This window comes from Gallinula chloropus (assembly GCF_964237585.1).
Source record: "Gallinula chloropus genome assembly, chromosome: 1".
Lineage (NCBI taxonomy): Eukaryota > Metazoa > Chordata > Aves > Gruiformes > Rallidae > Gallinula > Gallinula chloropus.
Window position 1 is genome coordinate 114,982,888 of NC_140085.1, and position 9,713 is coordinate 114,992,600.

A 9,713-nucleotide genomic window follows, 5' to 3' on the forward strand; every position below is an offset into this window, starting at 1 on the left:
TCCCAGCTGCGTGGTCATGGATTTAGGACTGGGTTCTCACTGCAAGTCAGATGCTCAGTCCAGTTGATCAATTCTATGGAGAAAGCCCTGTTCTCATCACCATGCAATCCTGGGGGACAAGAGCAGCCTACACTGGGTGACATCACCTCCTGGTGAGCGGGTGAGCACTGGGACCTCAGGCCAGGTGCCTGTGAGCTCAGACTCACCCTGTTTGATGGAAGCGGTTCCTTCCGTGAGGTGCCTCGCCGGCAGGAAGAATGAACACCCATGACAGTATGCCTTGGTATTTCAGCTGTAAATAGAGCTAAGCCTGGGGGTGGCAGAGGGAGACAAAAATTCCCCTGCACGAAACAATATTCTGATTCGATTTATTTCTTCAGTTGCATGAGTCAAAGCTCCAGGAAATAACATCTTGGCAGTTTGGGCTTAATAGTTAAAATCTATTCACATTTCACAGCTGTGTTCAGATCCTTTAAGAAGGAAAGGAAGAGAAAAAGAAGTTTGTTTAAACCTTTCTCTGCGATTACTCCTCCTAAGCGTGTAGAACGTGTCGACACTTTAAAGTGTAAAACCATTCGCAAATGATTGCAACAACTTTCAGACCAAACAAAGAAGAATTTCACTGAATCCCTCTACATTTTTTTCCAGAAAGATGGGCAATCATTTCTCATAATAATTATCAGTAGCACTGACAACACTTGTGGTTCTGATGAATTGACATTTTGAAGCTGAATATCCTCAATTACCTCCCCCTACATTTGTTTGGGAGGTTTCTGAGGGCTGCGGGGTGTTACCCACTTCTGATTTGCTTGCATGCTGGCTGGGCTGGAAGCTGGCAGGGAGCTGAGTGGCATCATCTCTGTAACCGTATCAGATGGCAGTAACAGGAAAGGTTAAGGGAGGGAGAGGGCACACTCCTGTTCCCCAGGAGATCTCATCCTTATATCTCAGCAAGCCTAAAGGTCTCATCAGTCACTGCACAAGCCCTGTATAACTCTACTGAATCCATACTGGGACCAGTTTAGAGCTGAAGTACACAGGACTGGGAACAGCCACTTGCATCACTGGCCTACTCCATGACTTATGGTCACATCTCACTGTCCAATAAACTTGGTTCTGACCACAACCAGAGTGGTTTTCTGCTTCATGCTGCTCTCCCTCAACAACTGCTGATGGGCTGCATATCGTGACCACTGCCCCAAGTCCCCTCATGGGATTCCCCTGAGGAGCTCTGAGTGAGCTGAGTCCTATATCAGCATCCCAGTTTACCTGGGTTGCACCCTGGTGAGCTGGGACCTCACCTGGGGTGGTGGTCTCCTTCCCACACCATCTCACAGGAGGTTTCAGTGTGTGCTGGGAGGTCACCCACTGCTCACTCAGTGAGCACTGAGCAGGGAACTGACTGTGTTAAAAACCACCTGGGGCAAAATTTAACAGTTCAGAAACTTTTTCACTGACCAGCGATTCAGAGAGAATTCTCTCAGGTTGGCAGCAGCCTGGGCCACATCCTGCTCTCAGGGGCACAGCTGGTTCTCCATCCATTACACTGGATACAGGTGACAGATTTCCAAAGCAAAAGCGATTGGCTCAGTGCTGGTTGCTTCCCAATGTGTGGGTTTCCCTGGGTGCAGGTGTTCTGCTGGCATTGCCCAAGCTCATCTTCCATTAGATGTCAGCGATGACCTGAACTGCTGCCCCTTTGGCTGCAGACTGTGGTGCCAAGCAGCACCACTGGAGCTGGCTCTTGCTGAGACTTAACCCTTTCCTCTCTGCTACTTGCTGCTTGGCCTTTCTTTCTTGTGCCATGGATTTCTTGTGGGAGTTAGAAAAGGACCTCCTCTGAGTGATGTCTTCATGGAGAGGGTGGGCTTAGGATGACAGGCAAGATACCACAGGCAGGTTTCTGGAGCTGGGGAATGGCCAAAAGCAAGACTCTAGGAGACAGACCTACACCATAAATGTCTCTGTGTGGCCAGATGGGTATGGCCTACAGTTTCTACTGTCAGTGGAGGGGGAAAAAAGCATCTGAAGGCAAGTAAACCATCCTTTCCAAAGCATTTTAAAATGTTGTTTATAAATGAGCAGGTTCTCAGCAGGCATTCAATCTAACTTCAGTGAAGATCCAAGAATCCTAGACAGTCTTTGCTCTCTCAGTCTGCTGGCCCATAGTTTTGGGGATGCTTTTAACCTGAACCTTACTCTATGCAAAAGTTTCCCCAGGGATGTACTTACACAGCTGAGCTGTTCCTTGCAGTGGACACTCCACTGGTGGGGGAAAAAACCCCAACTCAAACCCACCACCACCTTCCCTCATACCCCCCAAAGGTTCCTGCATGAGAAGATAGAGTCCTACTCTGCTGCTTCCCAAGCATACCAGAGTCTGTTTACACTGCTCAACTCCTCAACACCTCTCACCACCCCTATAGGAGCACCTGCTGCTCCCCCAGCTCTCCGTAGCTTGGGCAAGCGACATGGGGAGGGGAGGGGAGGGGAAGGGAAGGGAAGGGAGGGGAAGGGAAGGGAAGGGAAGGGAAGGGAAGGGAAGGGAAGGGAAGGGAAGGGAAGGGAAGGGAAGGGAAGGGAAGGGAAGGGAAGGGAAGGGAAGGGAAGGGAAGGGAAGGGAAGGGAAGGGAAGGGAAGGGAAGGGAAGGGAAGGGAAGGGAAGGGAAGGGAAGGGAAGGGAAGGGAAGGGAAGGGAAGGGAAGGGAAGGGAAGGGAAGGGAAGGGAAGGGAAGGGAAGGGAAGGGAAGGGAAGGGAAGGGAAGGGAAGGGAAGGGAAGGGAAGGGAAGGGAAGGGAAGGGAAGGGAAGGGAAGGGAAGGGAAGGGAAGGGAAGGGAAGGGAAGGGAAGGGAAGGGAAGGGAAGGTGTTCATGGTGGCATCTTCCCCCTGGGGTGTAAGAAAAACTGGCCCAGCACTGACTGAGAGCTGCCTCCTGATGGAGAGGGCTCAGGGGCTTCTGGCTGAGTGCATTGGTCATGACTGCATTTTAACAGTTAACAGGAGGAATTAGGGGAGAAAGCTTTAATCCTCCAAGGCCCCTGGTTTAAAAATGCTGCACATGACAGCTAAGCTCAGGGAAGACCAGTAACTTGTGGAGCTGTGGAGCAGAACACACTGTGGGACTGAAGGATGGAGTCATGAGAGCAAGTGTGGGTAGGCTCCATGCACGTGGTGTCTGTCTGCCATCTCAGAAACTGTCCCTGAACACCGCTGATGGCTGAGGCCACATCTCTCCAGCATGACCATGCAATGACAGACCTGCTCTTAATCTCTTGAACATCCAACTGCTTGCAGCTATGGAGTGCTGGCGTGGGACAAGGCAAGCCCATGAGACTGCCTGCGTGATGTGGAGCCTGACCCCTGTTCGAGTCTGAGTCTGAAGATGGGCCAAGCTGAGTCGCTGGAGAGCACGCTGTGCCTGGGTGGGTGCTGAGGCCCCCACACCACTGCTGCTGCTGCTGGGGAGCCAGGGCTGCAGCGGGGATGTCACTGCAGAGCTGTCAGGTGGCACTGGAGTTCAAACAGGGCAATTCGCAGCTGCGGAGATCTGGCACTTGGTGTCACTTCTGTCCACATTGTAAGTGTCAGAGCTGACTTGCACCTCTCTAGTTCCCAGCAAAGGCGAAGCAGAACGGGTCTGGCTGTTCAGGGGCAGGTTGGAGGCTGCTCCACGAGCCCAAATGCTGCTGCTAGTGGAATGTACCCAACCCAGCTGGAGCTGCCAACTCTGGCACGGTCCTTTCTGACCCTCTCTAAGTTGGGCTTGCTCCCAGCAGCTGCGCTTCAGTGGAGCACACGCTGTGAGATGTTGTTGGGTCCCAGCCGACTGCTGAGCTTTATAAAGAGAAAAGGCAATTTTCTGTCATGTAGAGTCCCTAGAGGGTGCTTTGGAGCTCAGGAGGAATTGAGTCCTCCAGCATTAGGTGGGCAAAGTGATTTGCTTTGGCTACCTGTACATTTCTTCCCTGCTCAGGTTAAAATGTGATATTTACCACATAGACAGAGGTGGATGTTAAATGACAGATGCTCATCTACTACAAATCACAGTCCCCACAAATCAAAGGACATATAATCTAATTTATACCAAGCAAACATCCCCAACAATCTCTCATATTGCTGCCAAAAGCATTGGTAACCAAACACTAGCAACAGAGGAATACAGACACCTTTAGAAAATACTTCAGCAACTTCTGTTGAACTCATGACACCCAAAATAAGCCTGTGCTATGCTAGTAGCAAGAATTAGCACATCACATTGCCCATCTCCTCACATCTTCTGCCAATGACACGCTTCTCCATCACCATAAAGCAACGGATCTACTGACCTCCTTGGCTCATTTCCCTGGCTGTTCACTGCAGGGATGAGTAAGTCAGACAACTTTCTGGAGGCCAGAGCATTGCACAAGGCAGACCCATTTCCTCCCTCCAGCTCCTACAAATTTTGCAACAGTGCAGCATCCAGGACACTGCAATCCTGTCAGAGATGGGACAACAGCGCAGCCCAGAAGCAAGCAGGGCTGTACTTACAGATTTGCAGTTGCACAGGAGATGCACACAGCTTCTGCAGTCCCCACCTTTCTCTAGCAAGCCTGGAGCCTCTCCCAGCCAGTCCTAGGGTCATCCATCCCTACCCACCTGGGCAACATTTCACATCCTCTTGCCACTTTAAAGAGCAGCACTCACGCAGTGGGGTACACCCATTTCTTCCTGAAAGCACCCGTTTTATCTGATCACTAGATCGAAATTGAGTCCTTTTACACACGCTGTGCATGTATCACGCTGTTGTGAAGTGTAAAACCCACCCCCACCCCCCCAAACAATATGCAACCAAGTTTATCCTCCCAGTTGCAGCTGCCCTGGGCTCGCACCCAGCCTAAAAGAGCAGGCAAACACTGGCATGGCACAGCTGTAACAGCAAACAAAACCTGGCAGGCAGAGCCCCAGCTCCCTCTTCTCCTCCATCAGCTCAGTTCTGCAGCTCAGCAGCTCCCTGGCTCTTGCTGCCTCGCAGTTCACCGCCGCCCCCCACTCCTGACCCCAGCCCCTCTGCGCCCCGTGTCGGTACAGACCTGGCAGCAAAGCACAGCTGGGTGCAGGGCTCCAGCCCCTCCTGGGGAAGGAGAATTGAGAAGATGTGAGCCCTGGAAAGCCCCCGTAGCAATACCCCTGGGGTGTGAGCGGGCAGAGGCTGGCTCCTGGCTCCTGCGGGGACAGCGGCCTGGCTCTCGCTGTCCCCCGTCCCCAGGATCAGTGCAAAAGGTAAGAGGCAAACAGGAAAACACCCAGACTCGCCGGGCTGGGGGAGGGCAGGAGCCCGTGGCGTGGGTGCCGTCAGCCAGCCTCCTGCTGCTGGGCACACAGGTGGGAGGTGCTGGGGGGGGCAGGAGGGGTGGCTGCCATGCTGGGCGCCTGTGGGTGCTGCAGGCCCGGCACTGCGGGGTGCTGGCAGGGCAGCAGCAGGAGAGTGGGGTGAGGATGCTGGGGTGTCGGCGCATCCCCTGCTTACCTCACACGGGCTGCCCTCACACCCTGACACCTCCTCACTGCCCTGTCACACTCACATGTGTAAATGCACAAACACACTGTGCCCCCTGTGTCCCTGGGTGTAGATAAGGGACAGGTAGGCACATGTAGAGATGTTTTTAGAAACAGCAAAATACCCTGAAGTTTAGGAGCTGCAAGGTGAGGTTGCAGCCTTTGGGGTGTGAGGAGGAAGGGGGGAGCCATTCCCAGGGCTTGAATCCAACACAAACAGTCCACTGCAGGGGCCACTGGCTAAATCCTATCCATCACCTAAAAAGAAAAAAAAACACCAAAACAAAACAACCCAAACCCTAAAAACCTATTTTTTATTAGAGGAAGAAGTGTCTGTAGTCACCAGTTAGCCAAAGGAAGGGTTCCTTAATGCCCATCTAGAACCTATAGAAGGAGTTTAATAGCTTTGCAAAGCAGCTGCATTTAAGCTGTTTTGGAGGATGCCAGCAATGTGGGGTTAACGTGACCTTGGCAACCTTGGGGCTGTGGCAGACCCGCACTGGTGTGTGGTGTGGCCCCTGGCAGTTCCCTGCCTGGAGACTCTCAACAGCCTGCAGCAAGCAGGGATGGGGACGGCCCCTCCTTGTCTGATGCTCCTCAGCTTTACCGGGGGCTGTTGCTAGGACAGCTGCCAGAGAGGGAAATTAAGATGATGATTGAGGTGTTGAAATTAATGGATGAAAGCACTGTCTTGATATTTTCTTGCATGCCTGCTTTCAGGAGCTTTATTCTGTGGTTTTGGTGAGGTGAGGTGATGTAGCCCATGCTTTCTCTGCCCGTGACATTGCTGCATCCAAATGAGGGAGCTGGCTCTTAACAAGATGGGATAATTTCCCAGGCTGGCTCTGGGAGAGGAGATACCTACAAGTACAGCAAACTTCACTGGAGTAGCGGATGCTGGTCACTACCCTGCGCTGTGCCCAAAGCCCCAGAAAAATCCTGGCTTGCTTCTGGTCCAGCTCGGCATGCAGCATGCTGGGGGGGGCAGTTTCTCTCCTCCAAGGTAACAAATTGCAAGCACAGCCACCAAAAGTACCAGAATAAGAAGGAACCATGTGCCCAGGTGTGTGAACTCATCCAAATCACAGAAGGGTGTCCCCAAGAGTTTCACTGAACATTAAAGCATTACTGGGAAAAGATGCTGCTGTAAGGATGGGATGTGGCTAATTAGGAAAACAGCACACTGCTTGATACACACATTGATTAAATCTTCTGGAAATGCAGTTGGATCAAAAATAGGGAGAGGACAGTGAAGGCTTGCACCCCACTCCACTCCGGGACAGCTTGAGGATGCTGAAAGGTGCTGCCTCAAGCCTGGAGAGGGTCCAAAAGGGGATGAAGGAGGAACAGGAAGAAGACAAAAGGAGAGCATACATGTTCATTGACAACAGAGGATGACAGTCAAGCCCTGCTTCCTCCTTGTGGGAGAAATTTGGGACAAATTAGATCTCACCACTTCCTGGCCCAGCCTTCCTCTTCCCGTGGCTGAATATGCATGAGGGTGTTGGGAAAGAGGAACATCACTTTGTTGTGGACCTGGTGGCCGTGACACTCCTTTGCCAGAGAGGCACGCATGGAGAGGCAGCTGCTGGGACAGGAGACAGGCTGGGCAACAAGGAAGCAACTTTGAGCCCAGGCTGAGGAGAAATGACCCCATTTTTTTGTCACTTGCCCCAAGGCAGGTCTCTCTGCTGGCAGGAAGGACAACAGGCCATGAGGAGCACCTGAGCAATGATGGGCAGCACCACCAAACCCATGCTGAAATAGGCAAGCTTGCTTTCCCTGGGGAAGGCAGGAGTTCATCATGGGGGAGCAGCAGCCAGTGGGTGATGAGTCCCCTGCCACCACCCTGGCAGGTGAAGAATGGGGTGTCAGCCTACCATCCCAAGTGCAGAAGGGAGGTTACCAACCTGATAAGGGGTGTGATGGCTGACTGGCAAGGAATGAACCCCTTCTGCAGGGGGATGAGGAACAAGCCTCCCTGCAACCCTTTAGAAACACCTTTGCACTTCTGGGGTTCGCTTTATTTTTGTGATATCACAAATATTGAAATGTGCAGCCATACTCCTAACATGAGCAGATCTGAGAGCAGGATCCCACTGCTAAGAACCCATGATGGGGAAGAAAAATGTGAATAATACAGTGACTAACCCCTGCTTTCTCTCACCCCGTAGCCTCCTTGCACCACTAAGTGCTGAGGGAACCTCTGGCGAAACTGCTCCAGTTGGTGCAGCTCCAGAGGGGTCTAAAGCCATGGATCTGGGCAAACCCAAGCAAGGAATATCTTTAAGAGCTCTCAGGGTCAGTTTGGGTCCTCATTTCCCCCACCACCACACCAGCATGGTCCCACGGCAGCTGAGAGGAGGATGATGTCTTCAGGAGGTGAGACCCGAGGGGTTTTTTCTGTTTGATTTAGAAGCATCTGTGTAACTTCTGTTTGACTTTGGTAGGACCTGAGAGGGCATCTGACAGGGAGGTTATTCGTTTTAGACAGCGATGTCAGTATACAAAGGCTGGGCTCAGAGCTACCCTACTGCTCCCAGGTCTGTCAGTAGCTGAAGGTTTCGTTTGCTCCAGTACAATGACAACGTGGTGAGTGATGGGAGCCCTCAGAGAGGGAGCAAAGGTTTTTGGTAGAAGGGGGGAGCTAGCAGCTCTCTTGCAACCATGTTCCTGGTGGAGGTGTGGAGGTCTTTTGTTTTTAAATTGGTCTTAGAGCTGTTTGGAGGAAAGACATACTGAAATAGGTATGGGGAGCAGAAAATATTGTTTCCTCTTCCAATGAATCATCGTTCGATAATGTTCTGTGATTGTTCTTTCTTAGAAAGGTTACTGCTGCGGCTCTTGCACATAAACAGATGAAATCTGCTGTATTTCCATCCAAGAGATCATAATCTCTGGCACTTTCCCACAGACATCATGCTAATCCCTCAAGATCACTAGAAGGCCCTGCAGACCCCCTACTTACAGAGTTTTGCAGGGCTCAGGAGTGAGAAACAAAAGGGCTGCTCAGGGCTTTCTGGGGGAAGGAGAAATAACTCAGAAGGTGCATCTGGCCTCCTCTGGTCCCACAGTGACCTGAACTGGGCCCAGTTTATGGCAGGCACCAGGCTGCAGCTTGCCCCTGCTTCCTTATGACTGAGCTGAGGGGAATAAATGGGGCTTCAAGCACTTCTCCAGGTCTGTCCCCCATCCTAAGAATGACTTCCCACTACATAACTCTGTTGCTTAATGTGCCAGCTGGACCCTTTGGGGCATGATCTCCAATTCAGCCCCAGTGCTGTAGAAACAACTGTGGATTTGGGGTTACCCAAATCATCTTACAAAGGATGGGCTTTCAGGAAAACCACAGCACTTGCTTCCTGCGTGTGCGGTTCAAGTCAGATATGGTCAAAATTAAAAGTACTCAGAATTACACGTAGCATTGGGGGTTGGAACCAGATGATCTTTGAGGTCTCTTCCAACCCAAAAGTGTTCTATGATTTAGGGAACCTGGGCTAAAAAGGGGCACTAATTCACTTGGTTGATCCCAGCACTGCTGCAGGCACATCCAGTTCCTAAAAGCAAGGACGTGCACCACCTGCTCCTCTCCATTTGCACAACCTCTGCTGTTACGAAACGGCACAGTGGAGGTTCCCCGGGCTGCAGCAGCAGCAGGGGTGATGCCACAGGTCCCAGCTGCAGCTGGCACACGCTGGTGGAGCTGCAGCAAAGCAGGCAGAGCGCTGAGGGTTGACACCCGCCGGGGAATGGGCCATTTGCAGCAAGCCAGGGAAATACAATTTAGGCCATAAAAAGCCATGATGTCAAATTAAAAATGCCCTGACACCTGCAGTGTTTGGAAAAGACACTGGATGGAGATTCTTTTGACCCTCGTAACTAGATTAAGTGCTAAGATTGCCTTACTGAAGAGAGATTCATGGATGCCAGCAAAAGCACAAAAGCTGGAGTGTTATGTTCTTACGATGATGATTCAGATGAGTCACCGCAATCAGCAAGCACTCATTGCTTTAATGACCAGACAGGGAAAACTCAGTTTAACGGTGACTGATGCTGCAGTTTATCCTTCTGACCATTCACTGTACGCCGTGGGAAGGCTATGCCGTTAGCTCCACATCCATATCCACTCCAGACTCCATCTCCTGACAGCCAGCCACCGTTATCAGCTCCGGCAGC